Source organism: Lithobates pipiens, unplaced genomic scaffold (assembly GCF_037356315.1).
Source record: "Lithobates pipiens isolate NorthernLeopardFrog02 unplaced genomic scaffold, aLitPip1_a1.2 Scaffold_27, whole genome shotgun sequence".
NCBI lineage: Eukaryota > Metazoa > Chordata > Amphibia > Anura > Ranidae > Lithobates > Lithobates pipiens.
The window spans coordinates 115,631,049-115,652,838 of NW_027507788.1; positions in this window are offsets into that span (position 1 = coordinate 115,631,049).

Below are 21,790 nucleotides of genomic sequence, written 5' to 3' on the forward strand. Positions count from 1 at the left end.
GACCCATGTTATCCGGTGCATAGGCACGCTATTCTATAGACCCTACCAATGAGGCGTTGTACCCCATGCCAGAGTCCAGTATCCAGGGAGCCACTCCTACACACATTAAGATAGAGCATTATCAGAAGGTGGTCAAAGCCAACTTTCCACCAATTAGAGAAGTCAAAAACAGAAAACGAAGCTATCCATATATCAGGGCAAGCATTACGGTCAGCATAACCTAAAAACATATAAACAGAAACAAAAACAAAATAACTGTGGAGTCTGGGTGGAAAATCCACCCAGACCAATAGAGTATACACCTGGGGCCCTATGGCCCCTACATCCACCTGCTCCATTCACTCCCCGTCAACTAACGATCAAAACAGGGAGTGGAGGACCAGTGTGGAGGGGGGGAGAGACACTACGCCAAGAAAAAAAAGGAGAGAAAAAATATCTGATAAGAGAACAAGAAAAAAAAAAAACGTCTCCGGGGACAGGGAGACACCAGAGTTTCTCAGTAAGTATGTCCGAACTGCCAATACAAATGGAGGGGAGGGGGGGGAGGGATTCAAAGGATCCAGGTAAGTCAACTGAAAGAACCCGGCCATAGGTTCCAATGATGACAGGCAAAATCCTTGCAGGATAAGCTGGGCGTCAGCGAGAAGTCCGGGCAAACCGTGAAGTGTTCATATCTCAGGCAGTGGCTGAAGCCTTCGAGAGCGTCTATCCCTGTGGGGTGATGGAGTGGCCCAAATGGGAGACGGGCGAGGAGACGGTGGGTGCCTGGGCGTTTGTTGTCTTTCCAACAGGCCTAATTTCAGCAGAACTTCTCTACCCTCCGGAACTGTGGAGGCAACATGCGTGGAGCCATTATGCGGGACGATCAATTTAAATGGAAACCCCCAACGATATCGCACCTGAGCTGTCTGCAACGCAGAGGTAATTTCTTTCATCTGTCGCCGCTTCTCCAGAGTAGCAGGAGCTATATCAGGGAAAATTTGAACGGCGATCCCATCCAGAAGGATACGTGGGGTATTACGGGAGGCTCTGAGGATTTCCTCCTTAATAAGGAAGTCTTTAAGGCACATGACAATGTCCCGTGGGGGTTTCTCCGGGGGTGGTTTAGGCCTCAAAGCCCTGTGCAGGCGGTCACGTATGAAGGATTCCTTAGGTTGATTAGGAAGAAGGAGTTGAAACAGCTTGGTGATCGTGGCCGGGAGATCAGTCACTGATTCAGGGATCCCCCGCACCCTAACATTATTCCTCCTGTTGCGGTTGTCCAGGTCTTCCAAATGATTCTGGAGCTGGACAACCGTGTCTCCCAACATCTCGTGGTCCCCCCGCAGATCTGCATAAGCTAAATGGAGCTCATCATGCTTCACTTCTAAGAGATCCGTCCTGTTTCCCAGGGCCGCTAACTCCTGTGACAGTGTACTGGTTGATTTCTGTAATTCTGCCTGGAATTTCCTGGCTAGCCTATCATACATATGAGCAAGGCTATCTTCCAGGTCCGCTTTCGTTAGCCGGGAATCCCCCGTACCTGCATGTGAGCTCGCTGCACGCGGAGTCTCTGTGTCCATGGAGGCCTGGGCGCCATCTTGGGACATCTCCTGTCTCTCGGTGACTCGAAGAAGATAGTTCGTTAAGGAGCGTTGAGCGGTTTTCCGCTTGCCCTGCTTGGCTGTTGGCATGCACGAATGATCCCTCGGGCTGATGGGATAGTTTTGGTGTCGATAGGAGAGCAGATTTGACCCGGGGAGTGATTTTGAATCTCCGCTGTCCCCGGAGCTCCTGAGTCTAGCGTCCTGCTCGCTCTGCGCCGCGCATGTGCCCCCCTATGTGTGTGTGTTTTTGGGCTATAACCCTCAAAGTTTTACTCCTGTCTGATAGCGTATTCATTAGCGATAAAAGAAAAAGGAGGAATGGGAAGTGTTGTGTACCCCTACTCTGCTTAGGGGTGACGCCAGCACTTCCTTAAAATTGTGCGCATCGCTGGCCAACTGAATGTGGTGGCTGACCAATGGCTCACACATTAAGCTCTGAACTATCCGGACCATCAGATGTGCACACACAAGCAAAAAGAAAGAACATGAGAAAAGTGTTGCACAGACCTCTTCATCAGAGCATGGATGAGAAGTTGAGATGTTCCCTCAGAAGATCTAGAAGAAACTTCTCTGCAAAAGCAAGGATGAAGTTGATCCTCTTCGAAAGGTAGGACATTTCCAGATCTATACTTGGGTTCTGTTTGGAATTGAGAAGGTGGGGTGTGGATTTGCTGTGTCAATGTGTGTGGATTTGGGGAGGAGAGGTGAGGGAGTTTGGGTTTGCTGTATGTGTGTATTTGGGGGGAAGGTGAGGAAGGGTGGGTTTGCTGTTTGTCTGATTTTGAGCTATAAGCCTCAAAGTTTTACTCCTGTCTGATAGCGCATTCATGAGCGATAAAAGAAAAAGGAGGAACGGGAAGTGATGTGTACCCCTACTCTGCTTAGGGGTGAAGCCAGCACTTCCTTAAAATTGTGCGCATCGCTGGCCAACTGAATGTGGTGGCTGACCAATGGCTCAGATATTAAGCTCTGAACTATCCGGACCATCAGATGTGCACACACAAGTAAAAAGAAAGAACATGAGAAAAGTGTTGCACAGACCCCTTCATCAGAGCATGGATGAGAAGTTGAGATGTTCCCTCAGAAGATCTAGAAGAAACTTTACTGCACAAGCAAGGAAGAAGTTGATCCTCTTCGAAAGGTAGGACATTTCCAGATGTATACTTGGGTTGATTTTGAAAATGTGAGATGTGGATTTGCTGTGTGAATGTGTGCGGATTTGGGGAAGGATAGGTGAGGGAGGTTGGGTTAGCTGTGTGTGTGGATTTGGAGGGGAGGTAGGGATGGGTGGATTTGCTGTGTGTCTGATTTTGGGCTATAAGCCCCAAAGTATTGCTCCTATCTAATAGCACATTCATGTACTCTAAAAGAAAAAGGAGGACAGGGAAGTGTTGTGTACCCCTAATCTGCTTAGGGGTGAAGCCAGCACTTCATTAAAATTGTGCGCATCACTGGCCAAATGAATGTGGCAGCTGACCAATGGCTCAGACATTAAGCTCTGAACTATCAGGACCATCAGATGTGCACACACAAGCAAAAAGAAAGAACATGAGAAAAGTGTTGCACAGAACCCTTCATCAGAGCTTGGATGAGAAGTTGAGATGTTCCCCGAGAAGATCTAGAAGAAACTTTACTGCACAAGCAAGGAAGAAGTTGATCCTCTTCGAAAGGTAGGACATTTCCAGATCTATACTTGGTTTCTGTTTGGAATTGAGAAGGTGGGGTGTGGATTTGCTGTGTCAATGTGTGTGGATTTGGGGAGGGGAGGTGAGGGAGTTTGGGTTTGCTGTGTGAGTGTATTTGGGGGGAAGGTGAGGAAGGGTGGGTTTGCTGTGTGTCTGATTTTGGGCTATAAGCCTCAAAGTTTTACTCCTGTCTGATAGCGCATTCATGAGCGATAAAAGAAAAAGGAGGAAAGGGAAGTGTTGTGTACCCCTACTCTGCTTAGGGGGGAAGCCAGCACTTCCTTAAATTTGTGCGCATCGCTGGCCAACTGAATGTGGTGGCTGACCAATGGCTCAGACATTAAGCTCTGAACTATCCCGACCATCAGATGTGCACACACAAGCAAAAAGAAAGACCATGAGAAAAGTGTTGCACAGACCCCTTCATCAGAGCATGGATGAGAAGTTGAGATGTTCCCTCAAAAGATCTAGAAGAAACTTCTCTGCACAAGCAAGCAAGAAGTTGATCCTCTAAGAAAGGTAGGACATTTCTAGATCGATATTTGGGTTGTGTTTGGAATTGAGAAGGTGGGGCGTGGATTTGCTGTGTCAATGTGTGTGGATTTGGGGAGAGGAGGTGAGGGAGTTTGGGTTTGTTGTATGTGTGTATTTCGGGGGAAGGTGAGAAAGGGTGGGTTTGCTATGTGTGTGTGTTTTTGGGCTATAACCCTCAAAGTTTTACTCCTGTCTGATAGCGTATTCATTAGCGATAAAAGAAAAAGGAGGAATGGGAAGTGTTCTGTACCCCTACTCTGCTTAGGGGTGACGCCAGCACTTACTTAAACTTGAGAGCGTCGCTGGCCAACTGAATGTGGTAGCTGACCAATGGCTCAGACATTAAGCTCTGAACTATCCCGACCATCAGATGTGCACACACAAGCAAAAAGAAAGACCATGAGAAAAGTGTTGCACAGACCCCTTCATCAGAGCATGGATGAGAAGTTGAGATGTTCCCTCAGAAGATCTAGAAGAAACTTCTCTGCACAAGCAAGGAAGAAGTTGATCCTCTTCGAAAGGTAGGACATTTCCAGATCTATACTTGGGTTCTGTTTGGAATTGAGAAGGTGGGGTGTGGATTTGCTGTGTCAATGTGTGTGGATTTGGGGAGGAGAGGTGAGGGAGTTTGGGTTTGCTGTGTGTGTGTATTTGGGGGGAAGGTGAGGAAGGGTGGGTTTGCTGTTTGTCTGATTTTGGGCTACAACCATCAAAGTTTTATTCCTGTCTGATAGCGCTTTCATGAGCGATAAAAGAAAAAGGAGAAAAGGGAAGTGTTGTGTACCCCTACTCAGCTTAGGGGTGAAGCCAGCACTTCCTTAAAATTGTGCGCATCGTTGACCAACTGAATGTGGTGGCGGACCAATGGCTCAGACATTAAGCTCTGAACTATCCGGACCATCACATGTGCACACACAAGCAAAAAGAAAGAACATGAGAAAAGTGTTGCACATACCCCTTCATCAGAGCATGGATGAGAAGTTGAGATGTTCCCTTAGAAGATCTAGAAGAAACTTCACTGCACAAGCAAGGAAGAAGATGATCTTCTTCAAAAGGTAGGACAGTTCCAGATCTATACTTGGGTTGTGTTTGGAAATTAGAAGGTGGGGTGTGGATTTGCTGTGTCAATGTGTGTGAATTTGGAGAGGGGAGGTGAGGGAGTTTGGGTTTGCTGTATGTGTGTATTTGGGGGGAAGGTGAGGAAGGGTGGGTTTGCTGTGTGTCTGATTTTGGGCTATAACCCTCAAAGTTTTACTCCTGTCTGATAGTGCATTCATGAGCGATAAAAGAAAAAGGAGGAATGGGAAGTGATGTGTACCCCTACTCTGCTTAGGGGTGAAGCCAGCACTTCCTTAAAATTGTGCGCATCGCTGGCCAACTGAATGTGGTGGCTGACCAATGGCTCAGATATTAAGCTCTGAACTATCCGGACCATCAGATGTGCACACACAAGCAAAAAGAAAGAACATGAGAAAAGTGTTGCACAGACCCCTTCATCAGAGCATGGATGAGAAGTTGAGATGTTCCCTCAGAAGATCTAGAAGAAACTTTACTGCACAAGCAAGGAAGAAGTTGATCCTCTTCGAAAGGTAGGACATTTCCAGATGTATACTTGGGTTGATTTTGAAAATGTGAGATTTGGATTTGCTGTGTGAATGTGTGCGGATTTGGGGAAGGATAGGTGAGGGAGGTTGGGTTAGCTGTGTGTGTGGATTTGGAGGGGAGGTAGGGATTGGTGGATTTGCTGTGTGTCTGATTTTGGGCTATAAGCCCCAAAGTATTGCTCCTATCTAATAGCACATTCATGCACTTTAAAAGAAAAAGGAGGACAGGGAAGTGTTGTGTACCCCTAATCTGCTTAGGGGTGAAGCCAGCACTTCATTAAAATTGTGCGCATCACTGGCCAAATGAATGTGGCAGCTGACCAATGGCTCAGACATTAAGCTCTGAACTATCAGGACCATCAGATGTGCACACACAAGCAAAAAGAAAGAACATGAGAAAAGTGTTGCACAGAACCCTTCATCAGAGCTTGGATGAGAAGTTGAGATGTTCCCCCAGAAGATCTAGAAGAAACTTTACTGCACAAGCAAGGAAGAAGTTGATCCTCTTCGAAAGGTAGGACATTTCCAGATCTATACTTGGTTTGTGTTTGGAATTGAGAAGGTGGGGTGTGGATTTGCTGTGTCAATGTGTGTGGATTTGGAGAGGGGAGGTGAGGGAGTTTGGGTTTGCTGTGTGAGTGTATTTGGGGGGAAGGTGAGGAAGGGTGGGTTTGCTGTGTGTCTGATTTTGGGCTATAAGCCTCAAAGTTTTACTCCTGTCTGATAGCGCATTCATGAGCGATAAAAGAAAAAGGAGGAAAGGGAAGTGTTGTGTACCCCTACTCTGCTTAGGGGTGAAGCCAGCACTTCCTTAAAATTGTGCGCATCGCTGGCCAACTGAATGTGGTAGCTGACCAATTGCTCAGACATTAAGCTCTGAACTATCCCGACCATCAGATGTGCACACACAAGCAAAAAGAAAGAACATGAGAAAAGTGTTGCACAGACCCCTTCATCAGAGCTTGGATGAGAAGTTGAGATGTTCCCCCAGAAGATGTAGAAGAAACTTCTCTGCACAAGCAAGGAAGAAGTTGATCCTCTTCAAAAGGTAGGACATTTCCAGATCTATACTTGGGTTGTGTTTGGATTTGAAAATGTGAGATGTGGATTTGCTGTGTCAATGTGTGCGGATTTGGGGAGGGAAGGTGAGGGAATTTGGGTTTGCTGTGTGTGTGTGTTTGGGGGGAAGGTGAGGAAGGGTGGGTTTGCTGTTTGTCTGATTTTGGGCTATAACCCTCAAAGTTTTACTCCTGTCTGATAGTGCTTTCATGAGCGATAAAAGAAAAAGGAGGAAAGGGAAGTGTTGTGTACCCCTACTCTGCTTAGACCATTACTACCGAAAAGGTATTGCTTTATCCTGATTGAACCACTACCTCTCAGGTGAGCACTCCAGACCATTACTACCGAAAAGGAGTCGCTTCATCCTGATTGAGCCATCACCTCTCAGGTGAGCACTCCAGAGCATTACTACCGAAAAGGTATTGCTTTATCCTAATTGAACCACCACCTCTCAGGTGAGCACTCCAGACCACTACTACCGAAAAGGAGTCGCTTTATCCTGATTGAGCCACCACCTCTCAGGTGAGCACTCCAGGCCATTACAACTGAAAAGGAGTCGGTTCATCCTGATTGAACCACCACCTCTCAGGTGAGCACTCCAGACCATTACTAACGAAAAGGAGTTGCTTCATCCTGATTGAGCCATCACCTCTCAGGTGAGCACTCCAGAGCATTACTACCGAAATGGAGTCGCTTCATCCTGATTGACCCACCACCTCTCAGGTGAGCACTCCAGACCATTACTACCGAAAAGGTATTGCTTTATCCTGATTGAACCACCACCTCTCAGGTGAGCACTGCAGGCCATTACAACTGAAAAAGAGTCGCTTCATCCTGATTGAGCCACCACCTCTCAGGTGAGCACTCCAGGCCAATACAACTGAAAAGGAGTCGCTTCATCCTGATTGAGCCACCACCTCTCAGGTGAGCACTCCAGGCCATTACAATTGAAAAGGACTCGCTTCATCCTGATTGAGCCATCACCTCTCAGGTGAGCACTCCAGACCATTACTGCCGAAAAGGAGTCGCTTCATCCTGATTGAGCCATCACCTCTCAGGTGGGCACTCCAGAGCATTACTACCAAAATGGAGTCGCTTCATCCTGATTGACCCACCACATCTCAGGTGAGCACTCCAGACCATTACTACCGAAAAGGTATTGCTTTATCCTGATTGAACCACTACCTCTCAGGTGAGCACTCCAGACCATTACTACCGAAAAGGAGTCGCTTCATTCTGATTGAGCCACCACCTCTCAGGTGAGCACTCCAGAGCAATACTACCGAAAAGGTATTGCTTTATCCTGATTGAACCACCACCTCTCAGGTGAGCACTCCAGACCATTACAACCGAAAAGGAGTCACTTTATCCTGATTGAACCACCATCTCTCAGGTGAGCACTCCAGACCATTACTACAGAAAAGGAGTCGCTGAGCGAACTGAACGATCGGCAGTGTTTGATCGATTGGTTCTCAGTGTAGAGGCGCCGAGGGGCAGATAGAGCATCCACCTAGGTAAGTATTATACTGAAAAAAACACACAGCATACGGGACAAGAGAAGTGGTACTGTGGAGAGTCCATACATACAGAATAAGAACAGATACTGAGAATTATGCTCAGTATACCCAGTCACTAAAATTACCATAGTATCATTTAATTAAATATAAAATCTATCAGTTTCCAAGCCTGAAATGTGGCAACTGGTATAAGGTGTGTGATGTCTAGTGATGGCCGAACGGTTCGCCCGGCGGTCGTTTCGCGGCGAATTTCCGACTTTCGCCGTCCGCGGGTTCGAACGCCTTTTTCCGTCGTTCGCCCCGGCGGACTTACGTGTTTAATGTATACAAGAACTTTAACCTTTCGTGACACGTTTATCATGTGTTACAGGACAACCAATTGAGACATGACAGCTCATGGACACTTGGACATTCCCCCTAACCTATAAATACACCCGATCCGGTGGCCATTTTACATTCTTTCTTCTGTCACTGTAGGGAAAGGATCCTGTGTGGAGTAGGGACAGAGAAAACGCTAGCTATTTGGTACACAAAAGTTCTTTTCAGGACTGGTATAGGTGTTAGGTCAGCAGCCTGAGTTTCTTTTGTCAGTTTAGATAAAGGGACAGAGCGCTGTATGCTGCTATTTTAGGGACAGCTCAGCCAGATTAGTCTTTCTTCATCATCATCATCATCATCATCATTAGCTGTTACTATCAGGTCCACAAAAGAGCTGTTCCAGCTAATCGTTCCAGCCTACTCTTTTTTGCCAATTTGTATAGGGACAGGCAGGAAGCAGTGTGTCAGGCAGTGAGGATAATTTTAAAGACTTGCTGTTACTATTAGTTCCACAAAGGTTCTTTTCAGGACTGGTATCAGTGGTACGGTAATAGGCTTGTACACGTATAATATTCTTTCTTCCAAATATAGAAAGAATATTATACTTGACTGCTGCCCTTCTGCTGCAGTCTGCTAATCATTCACAACTCACTTGTTCCACAAAGCTCTTTATCAGGACTGGTAACTTGGTCTGTCTAGGGTGCTACGGTACATAGGCTTGGGTGCGGTACAGTCTGCTGTTCTGTAAGGACCGCTATCGGTCCACAATACATAGGGTTGCCGTGCACTACTGCTGACCGCTGCCCTATACTGCAGCAGTCCTTCATTGGTATAGGGACTGACGTACAGTCTGCTAATCACTAACACACAACCTGCTTGGTCCACAAAAGTTCTTATAAGGACTGGTAACTTGGTATAGGGTGCTACGGTACATAGGCCTGAGTGCGTTACAGTCTGCTGTTCTGTAAGGACCGCTATCGGTCCACAATACATAGGGTTGCCGTGCACTACTGCTGACCGCTGCCCTATACTGCAGCAGTCCTTCAGCGGTATAGGGACTGACGCACAGTCTGCTAAACACTAACACACAACCTGCTTGGTCCACAAAAGTTTTTATAAGGACTGGTAACTTGGTATAGGGTGCTACGGTACATAGGCCTGAGTGCAGTACAGTCTGCTGTTCTGTAAGGACCGCTATCGGTCCACAATACATAGGGTTGCCGTGCACTACTGCTGACCGCTGCCCTATACTGCAGCAGTCCTTCATTGGTATAGGGACTGACGTACAGTCTGCTAATCACTAACACACAACCTGCTTGGTCCACAAAAGTTCTTATAAGGACTGGTAACTTGGTATAGGGTGCTACGGTACATAGGCCTGAGTGCGTTACAGTCTGCTGTTCTGTAAGGACCGCTATCGGTCCACAATACATAGGGTTGACGTGCACCACTGCTGACCGCTGCCCTATACTGCAGCAGTCCTTCAGCGGTATAGGGACTGACGTACAGTCTGCTAAACACTAATACACAACCTGCTTGGTCCACAAAAGTTCTTATAAGGACTGGTAACTTGGTATAGGGTGCTACGGTACATAGGCTTGAGTGCGGTACAGTCTGCTGTTCTGTAAGGACCGCTATCGGTCCACAATAGATAGGGTTGACGTGCACCACTGCTGACCGCTGCCCTATACTGCAGCAGTCCTTCAGCGGTATAGGGACTGACGCACAGTCTGCTAAACACTAACACACAACCTGCTTGGTCCACAAAAGTTTTTATAAGGACTGGTAACTTGGTATAGGGTGCTACGGTACATAGGCCTGAGTGCGTTACAGTCTGCTGTTCTGTAAGGACCGCTATCGGTCCACAATACATAGGGTTGCCGTGCACTACTGCTGACCGCTGCCCTATACTGCAGCAGTCCTTCATTGGTATAGGGACTGACGTACAGTCTGCTAATCACTAACACACAACCTGCTTGGTCCACAAAAGTTCTTATAAGGACTGGTAACTTGGTATAGGGTGCTACGGTACATAGGCCTGAGTGCGTTACAGTCTGCTGTTCTGTAAGGACCGCTATCGGTCCACAATACATAGGGTTGCCGTGCACTACTGCTGACCGCTGCCCTATACTGCAGCAGTCCTTCAGCGGTATAGGGACTGACGCACAGTCTGCTAAACACTAACACACAACCTGCTTGGTCCACAAAAGTTCTTATAAGGACTGGTAACTTGGTATAGGGTGCTACGGTACATAGGCCTGAGTGCAGTACAGTCTGCTGTTCTGTAAGGACCGCTATCGGTCCACAATACATAGGGTTGCCGTGCACTACTGCTGACCGCTGCCCTATACTGCAGCAGTCCTTCATTGGTATAGGGACTGACGTACAGTCTGCTAATCACTAACACACAACCTGCTTGTTCCACAAAAGTTCTTATAAGGACTGGTAACTTGGTATAGGGTGCTACGGTACATAGGCTTGAGTGCGGTACAGTCTGCTGTTCTGTAAGGACCGCTATCGGTCCACAATAGATAGGGTTGACGTGCACCACTGCTGACCGCTGCCCTATACTGCAGCAGTCCTTCAGCGGTATAGGGACTGACGTACAGTCTGCTAAACACTAATACACAACCTGCTTGGTCCACAAAAGTTCTTATAAGGACTGGTAACTTGGTATAGGGTGCTACGGTACATAGGCTTGAGTGCGGTACAGTCTGCTGTTCTGTAAGGACCGCTATCGGTCCACAATAGATAGGGTTGACGTGCACCACTGCTGACCGCTGCCCTATACTGCAGCAGTCCTTCAGCGGTATAGGGACTGACGTACAGTCTGCTAAACACTAATACACAACCTGCTTGGTCCACAAAAGTTCTTATAAGGACTGGTAACTTGGTATAGGGTGCTACGGTACATAGGCTTGAGTGCGGTACAGTCTGCTGTTCTGTAAGGACCGCTATAGGTCCACAATAGATAGGGTTGACGTGCACCACTGCTGACCGCTCACCTATACTGCAGCAGTCCTTCAGCGGTATAGGGACTAAGAGTTTTGTCACAGGGTCATTTAAAAAATGACATGCAGAGGAAGAGGCAGGCCCTTCCGCAGGGGTGGTAGGGGTAGGGCAGGAGCAACAGGCTTGAGCCAAAGTGGGAAGTTGCAGAAGGTGCGTTCAATTACTTTAAAGGATGCACCAGACTTGGTTGAGTGGCTCGCTCAGCCTTACTCTTCTGCACCCTCCTCATCCTCTCGATCTGCACCCTCTTCTTCACTCTCTGCTATGTGCACCCCCAAAGACACTACCACCAACAACACGACCACCACCACCACCACCACATACCTTCCGCTTGAGTCACTGGAATTATTTTCCGATCCATATCAAGAGGACATTTCTGATGCGCAGCCACTCTTGGTATTGGATCAGGAAGAGGAGGTAGCAACAAGCGCTACTCAGCAGTCTGACGCCAGTACCCAGATCAGCCCAAGGAGGAGGTTGGTCCCCGGTGTTGCTGCCTACTCTACTTATAGCGGTGGGGAAGGTGACGTTGATGATGACGTGTCTAGTGATGTCACGTGGGTGCCCACAAGAGAGGAAGAGGAGGGGAGTTCAGAGGGAGATATGGACCAGCAGATAGGGAGGAGAAGCAGCAATGACTTACATTGCACAGCAGGGACAAAGCAGACTGCAAATGTATCAGGAGCGAGTCATCGACCATGTACGGTCACATCTGGCGCTCCCAGGACACCGGCACATGGCTCCGCAGTGTGGGCTTTTTTTAACGTGTCCGCTGCTGACAATAGCGTTGCCATCTGCAATCTTTGCAGTCAACGCGTTAGTCGCGGTAAGCCCAATACTCACCTAGGGACGACCGCCTTAAGAAGGCACATGAGCAGCCATCACCGAGCCCAGTGGGAGCAACGGAACACACAAAGCCACACTGCAGGCTCTCACCGTCCAGCCTCGTCTTCTACTTCTCCTTCTCCTCTCTCCTCACAATTGTCCTCCACTCCACCTTCCATCACGCCAAGCTCACATTTTTCTGCAAAAAGGCAGGCTTCCGTGGGCCTAATGTTTGAGCGTAAAAAAATGATGACGCCGGATAACCCTCTTGCCCAACGGTTGGCGGCTGGCTTGTCAGAACTCATAGCCCGCCAACTACTGCCATATAAACTGGTGGACTCGGAGGCCTTTCGCAAATTTGTGGCCATTGGAACACCACAATGGAAGGTCCCAGGAAGGAAGTATTTCTCAGAGAAGGGCATCCCAGAGCTATATGGCCATGTTCAGCGGCAAGTGAATGTATCTCTGGCACACAGTGTCGGTGCCAAGATACATCTGACCACAGACACGTGGTCTAGCAAACACGGGCAGGGAAGGTATATCAGTTTTACTGCCCACTGGGTGAACCTTCTGACGGCCGTCAAGCATGTAACCCGTGGCACCCGTGTAGATTTGGTTTTACCGCCACGGATTGCATGCAGGCCTGACTCTTCTTCTCCTCCTCCTACTCCATCCTCCTCCCTCTCCTCCTCAGCTGCCTCCTCCTTTTCCGCTGCTAGCGTCTCTTCCACTGCACCGCCCAAGCTCCCCAGAACCTATTCCACATGCCAGGTGAGACGTTGCCATGCCGTGCTGCGTCTGTTGTGCCTGGAAGCAAAGAGCCACACTGGCCCGGCACTCCTTTCAGCTTTGCGTTCACAGGCAGATGAGTGGCTAACACCGCTCAATTTGACAGTTGGTAAAGTGGTGTGTGACAACGGTGCCAATCTGCTTAGCGCATTGAAACAGGGCAAAATCACGCACGTGCCGTGCATGGCACACGTCTTAAACTTGGTCGTGCAGCGATTCCTTGTCAAATACCCTGGGGTCCAGGACATCTTGCGGCAGGCAAGGAAAATCTCGGCCCATTTCAGAAGATCTTACACGGCCATGGCTCGCCTTGCTGACATTCAGCGGCGACACCATCTGCCGGTCAGACGTCTTATTTGCGATTGCCCGACGCGATGGAACTCAACCTTCTATATGCTTGATAGGCTGCTCCAGCAGAAACGTGCAGTTAACGTCTACCTGTATGAACTCTGCGAAAGAAACGGTTCTGGGGAGCTGGGTTTTTTTTCACCGCGCCAGTGGCTGCTCATGCGCGACACATGCAGACTTCTGCGGCCATTTGAGGAGATCACCAAACTGGTCAGTCGCAGCCATGGCGCCATCAGTGACATGGTACCTTATGCCTTCTTTCTGGAGCGTGCATTGCGTCGTGTCATTGATCAGGCTGTGGAGGAGCAGGAGCGGGAAGATGAGGAAGTCGCAATGCTGGATGAATTCCCAGGGGGGGCTACTCTATCTGAGACAAGTCAACAACAGGAGTCTGATGAGGAGTCAGAGGAGGATGGTGCCGGGGCGGATGAGCAGGAGCAAGAAGAGCATGCTTTAAACCTTTCTGGGATCCCTGTTGTGCGAGGATGGGGAGAGGAGAATGAAGAGGACGACATTATCCTGGATGATGAGCAGGAGCCAGGCCACCACACCGCTTCCACTTTAGTGCAAATGGGGGCCTTCATGCTCCAGTGTTTTAATAGGGACCCCCGTATAAAAAGCATGAGGGTCAAGGACCAGTACTGGGTGGCAACGTACTTAGACCCCCGGTACAAACACAAAATGGCGGAAATGTTACCGCCGTCGCAGAGGGCTGTCAGAATGCAGCACTTCCAGGCCTTGCTTCGAGAAATGCTGCATTCTGCTTTTGCGTGCGCTGGCAGAGGAGCAATTCCCACTCCCAGAGAAGGATTTGCGGGTACCAATCCAACAGCGCCTGCAAGAAGAGGCCGGTTTGAAGATGTGTTGGTGACTTCGGATATGAGGTCATTCTTTCAGCCGACCCATCGACAGGTGTCATCCGGATCCAGCATCAGGGAACGCCTAGACCGTCAGGTGTCCGACTACATTGGGTTAACGGCCGATGTGGACGCTCTGAGGAGTGATGAACCCCTAGACTACTGGGTGGGCAGGCTTGACCTCTGGCCAGAGCTTGCCCAATTTGCAATCGAACTGTTGGCTTGCCCCTCATCCAGTGTCCTGTCCGAAAGGACGTTCAGCGCAGCAGGGGGGATTGTGACCGATAAGCGTACTCGCCTAGCTCACCACAGTGTTAACTACCTCACATTTCTAAAAATGAATGAGGCATGGATCTCGGAGGAATTCAACACATGTGATCAGTAGACCATGTATATGTCTATAAACAATTTTTGGAATCAAGCACACAGACCTTCTTAATTCATTTGGCTCACTTCCCTGACCCAAAAAAGCACACCGTACTATATGCCCCTACCCTCCTCTTTGAAGAGGTTGAGCGGTGTCATATTTCTACTGGGGCTGCTTATTATGAGGGGTTCCCACCATCCCTGTGCTGTGCTGACTTCCTCCTGGGTGTTCTTATTATGAGGGGCTCCCACCATCCCTGTGCTGTGCTGACTTCCTCCTGGGGGTTCTTATTATGAGGGGATCACACCATCCCTGTGCTGTGCTGACTTCCTCCTGGGGCTGCTTACGGTGCTGCTGTCAGCGCTGTATGTCACGGAGCTGCTGTCAGCGCTGTATGTCACGGAGCTGCTGTCAGCGCTGTATGTCACGGAGCTGCTGTCAGCGCTGTATGTCACGGAGCTGCTGTCAGCGCTGTATGTCACGGAGCTGCTGTCAGCGCTGTATGTCACGGAGCTGCTGTCAGCGCTGTATGTCACGGAGCTGCTGTCAGCGCTGTATGTCACGGAGCTGCTGTCAGCGCTGTATGTCACGGAGCTGCTGTCAGCGCTGTATGTCACGGAGCTGCTGTCAGCGCTGTATGTCACGGTGCTGCTGTCAGCGCTGTATGTCACGGAGCTGCTGTCAGCGCTGTATGTCACGGAGCTGCTGTCAGTGCTGTATGTCACGGAGCTGCTGTCAGCGCTGTATGTCACGGAGCTGCTGTCAGCGCTGTATGTCACGGAGCTGCTGTCAGCGCTGTATGTCACGGTGCTGCTGTCAGCGCTGTATGTCACGGAGCTGCTGTCAGCGCTGTATGTCACGGAGCTGCTGTCAGCGCTGTATGTCACGGAGCTGCTGTCAGCGCTGTATGTCACGGAGCTGCTGTCAGCGCTGTATGTCACGGAGCTGCTGTCAGCGCTGTATGTCACGGAGCTGCTGTCAGCGCTGTATGTCACGGAGCTGCTGTCAGCGCTGTATGTCACGGAGCTGCTGTCAGCGCTGTATGTCACGGAGCTGCTGTCAGCGCTGTATGTCACGGAGCTGCTGTCAGCGCTGTATGTCACGGAGCTGCTGTCAGCGCTGTATGTCACGGAGCTGCTGTCAGCGCTGTATGTCACGGTGCTGCTGTCAGCGCTGTATGTCACGGAGCTGCTGTCAGCGCTGTATGTCACGGAGCTGCTGTCAGTGCTGTATGTCACGGAGCTGCTGTCAGCGCTGTATGTCACGGAGCTGCTGTCAGCGCTGTATGTCACGGAGCTGCTGTCAGCGCTGTATGTCACGGTGCTGCTGTCAGCGCTGTATGTCACGGAGCTGCTGTCAGCGCTGTATGTCACGGAGCTGCTGTCAGCGCTGTATGTCACGGAGCTGCTGTCAGCGCTGTATGTCACGGAGCTGCTGTCAGCGCTGTATGTCACGGAGCTGCTGTCAGCGCTGTATGTCACGGTGCTGATGTCAGTGCTCTGTATTACGGTGCTGCTGTCAGTGCTCTGTATCTCCTGCACCCTCTTGTTTGCCTACCCTGGTCCCTGACCTTCCCTCTCCTCCATTGCCTTCATTAGCTCCATAGTCCTGAATTGTCAGAACAATTTCCCAAATAAAAAAAAAATGCTTGTAGTTATCGATCCCAAATTCACCTCATACATGTATTATGCTATTGTCCAGGTGGTGGGACTACGTGCTACCCCCTAATAATTACCCCGTGGCCGCAAATTCGACCTAAAGGTTTGCGAAATTCGCCTCCCATTGAAGTCAATGGAGCCCGCGGCGAACGGTCGTTTTCGCGAACGTTTGTGTCCGTTCGCGTTTCGCGTTCGCGAAACGTCCCGTCGGAAGTTCGTCCATCACTAGTGATGTCACAGTGAGCTGCAAATTGGTTCAAATCGGACTTCAGTTGTTTGAAAACATTACTGTATTTGGAGCTGACCGAGTGACATTGTCAGATTGTGTCTCCTGCGATTATCAGTGTTTTTTATTAAAATATTTTGCTATCGTATTATTATTGTATAAATTGCTATTATTATTATCTCTATTAAACATTTTTATTTTTTTCAGGTACACTGGCATCAGTCACCACCACCATGCCATCATGACGTCGGTCCCGTGGAAGGCGGAGAGGTTGAATTTGGTCACAGAAAAACTTCGGAGGAGACAGGAAGAGGCAGAAAACCGGAGGCGCTCTCCCCCGGAGACAGGTATGCTGAACAACACCCACCATAGTGTAACATTCTTCTTTCCAGGTGCCCTGAAAACATCATGGGGTATGCATACCAGTATCTATATTTTATGTTATTTTCTGCTAAAAGTAGAAAATGCTTAGAAAAAAAATATACTTCAGACCATTACTACTGAAAAGGAGTTGCTTTATCCTGATTGAACCACAACCTCTCAGGTGAGCACTCCAGACCATTACAACTGAAAAGGAGTTGCTTTATCCTGATTGAACCACAACCTCTCAGGTGAGCACTCCAGACCATTACTACCGTAAAGGAGTCGCTTTGTCCTGATTGAACCACCACCTCTCTGGTGAGCACTCCAGACCATTACTACTGAAAAAGAGTCGCTTCATCCTGATTGAGCCACCACCTCTCAGGTGAGCACTCCAGGCCATTACAACTGAAAAGGAGTCGCTTCATCCTGATTGAGCCACCACTTCTCAGGTGAGCACTCCAGGCCATTACAATTGAAAACGACTCGCTTCATCCTGATTGAGCCATCACCTCTCAGGTGAGCACTCCAGACCATTACTACCGAAAAGGAGTTGCTTCATCCTGATTGAGCCATCACCTCTCAGGTGGGCACTCCAGAGCATTACTACCAAAATTGAGTTGCTTCATCCTGATTGACCCACCACATCTCAGGTGAGCACTCCAGACCATTACTACCGAAAAGGTATTGCTTTAATCTGATTGAACCACTACCTCTCAGGTGAGCACTCCAGACCATTACTACCGAAAAGGAGTCGCTTCATCCTGATTGAACCACCACCTCTCAGGTGAGCACTCCAGACCATTACAACCGAAAAGGAGTCACTTTATCCTGATTGAACCACCATCTCTCAGGTGAGCACTGCAGGCCATTACAACTGAAAAGGGGTCGCTTCATCCTGATTGAACCACCACCTCTCAGGTGAGCACTCCAGACCACTACTACCGAAAAGGAGTCGCTTTATCCTGATTGAGCCACCACCTCTCAGGTGAGCACTCCAGGCCATTACAACTGAAAAGGATTTGCTTCATCCTGATTGAGCCACCACCTCTCAGGTGAGCACTCCAGGCCATTACAACTGAAAAGGAGTCGCTTCATCCTGATTGAACCACCACCTCTCAGGTGAGCACTCCAGACCATTACTACCGAAAAGGAGTCGCTTCATCCTGATTGAGCCATCACCTCTCAGGTGAGCACTCCAGAGCATTACTACCAAAATGGAGTCGCTTCATCCTGATTGACCCACCACCTCTCAGGTGAGCACTCCAGACCATTACTACCGAAAAGGTATTGCTTTATCCTGATTGAACCACCACCTCTCAGATGAGCACTGCAGGCCATTACAACTGAAAAGGAGTCGCTTCATCCTGATTGAGCCACCACCTCTCAGGTAAGCACTCCAGACCATTACAACTGAAAATGAGTCACTTTATCCTGATTGAACCACCATCTCTCAGGTGAGCACTCCAGGCCATTACAACTGAAAAGGAGTCGCTTCATCTTGATTGAGCCACCATCTCTCAGGTGAGCACTCCAGACCACTACTACCGAAATGGAGTTGCTTTATCCTGATTGAACCATCACCTCTCAGGTGAGCACTCCAGACCATTACTACCGTAAAGGAGTCGCTTTGTCCTGATTGAACCACCACCTCTCAGGTGAGCACTCCAGACCACAACTACCGTAAAGGAGTCGCTTTGTTCTGATTGAACCACCACCTCTCAGGTGAGCACTCCAGACCATTACTACCGAAAAAGAGTCGCTTCATCCTGATTGAGCCACCACCTCTCAGGTGAGCACTCCAGGCCATTACAATTGAAAAGGACTCGCTTCATCCTGATTGAGCCATTACCTCTCAGGTGAGCACTCCAGACCATTACTACCGAAAAGGAGTCGCTTCATCCTGATTGAGCCATCACCTCTCAGATGGGCACTCCAGAGCATTACTACCAAAATGGAGTCGCTTCATCCTGATTGACCCACCACATCTCAGGTGAGCACTCCAGACCATTACTACCGAAAAGGTATTGCTTTATCCTGATTGAACCACCACCTCTCAGGTGAGCACTCCAGACCATTACTACCGAAAAGGAGTCACTTCATCCTGATTGAGCCATCACCTCTCAGGTGAGCACTCCAGAGCATTACTACCGAAAAGGTATTGCTTTATCCTGATTGAACCACCACCTCTCAGGTGAGCACTCCAGACCATTACAACTGAAAAGGAGTCGCTTCATCCTGATTGAGCCATCACCTCTAAGGTGAGCACTCCAGACCATTACTACTGTAAAGGAGTCGCTTTGTCCTGATTGAACCACCACCTCTCAGGTGAGCACTCCAGACCACTACTACCGTAAAGGAGTCGCTTTGTCCTGATTGAACCACCACCTCTCAGGTGAGCACTCCAGGCCATTACAACTGAAAAGGAGTCGCTTCATCCTGATTGAGCCACCACCTCTCAGGTGAGCACTCCAGAGCATTACTACCGAAATTGAGTCGCTTCATCCTGATTGACCCACCACCTCTCAGGTGAGCAGTCCAGACCATTACTACCGAAAAGGTATTGCTTTATCCTAATTGAACCACCACCTCTCAGGTGAGCACTGCAGGCCATTACAACTGAAGAGGAGTCGCTTCATCCTGATTGAGCCACCACCTCTCAGGTGAGCACTCCAGACCATTACAACTGAAAAGGAGTCACTTTATCCTGATTGAACCACCATCTCTCAGGTGAGCACTCCAGGCCATTACAACTGAAAAGGAGTCGCTTCATCTTGATTGAGCCACCATCTCTCAGGTGAGCACTCCAGACCACTACTACCGAAATGGAGTTGCTTTATCCTGATTGAACCACCACCTCTCAGGTGAGCACTCCAGACCATTACTACCGTAAAGGAGTCGCTTTGTCCTGATTGAACCACCACCTCTCAGGTGAGCACTCCAGACCACTACTACCGTAAAGGAGTCGCTTTGTCCTGATTGAACCACCACCTCTCAGGTGAGCACTCCAGACCATTACTACCGAAAAAGAGTCGCTTCATCCTGATTGAGCCACCACCTCTCAGGTGAGCACTCCAGGCCATTACAACTGAAAAGGAGTCGCTTCATCCTGATTGAGCCACCACCTCTCAGGTGAGCACTCCAGGCCATTACAATTGAAAAGGACTCGCTTCATCCTGATTGAGCCATCACCTCTCAGGTGAGCACTCCAGACCATTACTACCGAAAAGGAGTCGCTTCATCCTGATTGAACCACCATCTCTCAGGTGAGCACTCCAGAGAATTACTCCAGAAAAGGAGTCGCTGAGCAAACTGAACGATCGGCAGTGTTTGATCGATTGGTTCTCAGTGTAGAGGCACCGAGGGGCAGACAGAGCATCCACCTAGATAAGTATGATACTGAAAAAAACACCCAGCATACAGGACAAGAGAAGTGGTACTGTGGAGAGTCCATACATACAGAATAAGAACAGATACTGAGAATTATGCTCAGTATACCCAGTCACTAAAATTACCATAGTATCGTTTAATTAAATATAAAATCTATCAGTTTCCAAGCCTGAAATGTGGCAGCTGGTATAAGGTGTGTGATGTCACAGTGAGCTGCAAATTGGTTCAAATCGGACTTCAGTTGTTTGAAAACATTACTGTATTTGGAGCTGACCGAGTGACATTGTCAGATTGTGTCTCCTGCGATTATCAGTGTTTTGTATTCAAATATTTTGCTATCGTATTATTATTGTATATATTGCTATTATTATTATCTCTATTAAACATTTTTATTTTTTTCAGGTACACTGGCATCAGTCACCACCACCATGCCATCATGACGTCGGTCCCGTGGAAGGCGGAGAGGCTGAAATTGCTCACAGAAAAACTTCGGAGGAGACAGGAGGAGGCAGAAAACCGGAGGCGCTCTCCCCCGGAGACAGGTATGCTGAACAACACCCACCATAGTGTAACATTCTTCTTTCCAGGTGCCCTGAAAACATCATGGGGTATGCATACCAGTATCTATATTTTATGTTATTTTCTGCTAAAAGTAGAAAATGCTTAGAAAAAAATATACTTCAGACCATTACTACTGAAAAGGAGTTGCTTTATCCTGATTGAACCACAACCTCTCAGGTGAGCACTCCAGACCATTACTACCGTAAAGGAGTCGCTTTGTTCTGATTGAACCACCACCTCTCAGGTGAGCACTCCAGACCATTACTACCGTAAAGGAGTCGCTTTGTCCTGATTGAACCACCACCTCTCAGGTGAGCACTCCAGACCATTACTACCGAAAAAGAGTCGCTTCATCCTGATTGAGCCACCACCTCTCAGGTGAGAACTCCAGACCATTACTACTGAAAAAGAGTCGCTTCATCCTGATTGAGCCACCACCTCTCAGGTGAGCACTCCAGGCCATTACAACTGAAAAGGAGTCGCTTCATCCTGATTGAGCCACCACTTCTCAGGTGAGCACTCCAGGCCATTACAATTGAAAACGACTCACTTCATCCTGATTGAGCCATCACCTCTCAGGTGAGCACTCAAGACCATTACTACCGAAAAGGAGTTGCTTCATCCTGATTGAGCCATCACCTCTCAGGTGGGCACTCCAGAGCATTACTACCAAAATTGAGTTGCTTCATCCTGATTGACCCACCACATCTCAGGTGAGCACTCCAGACCATTACTACCGAAAAGGTATTGCTTTAATCTGATTGAACCACTACCTCTCAGGTGAGCACTCCAGACCATTACTACCGAAAAGGAGTCGCTTCATCCTGATTGAACCACCACCTCTCAGGTGAGCACTCCAGACCATTACAACCGAAAAGGAGTCACTTTATCCTGATTGAACCACCATCTCTCAGGTGAGCACTGCAGGCCATTACAACTGAAAAGGGGTCGCTTCATCCTGATTGAACCACCACCTCTCAGGTGAGCACTCCAGACCACTACTACCGAAAAGGAGTCGCTTTATCCTGATTGAGCCACCACCTCTCAGGTGAGCACTCCAGGCCATTACAACTGAAAAGGATTCGCTTCATCCT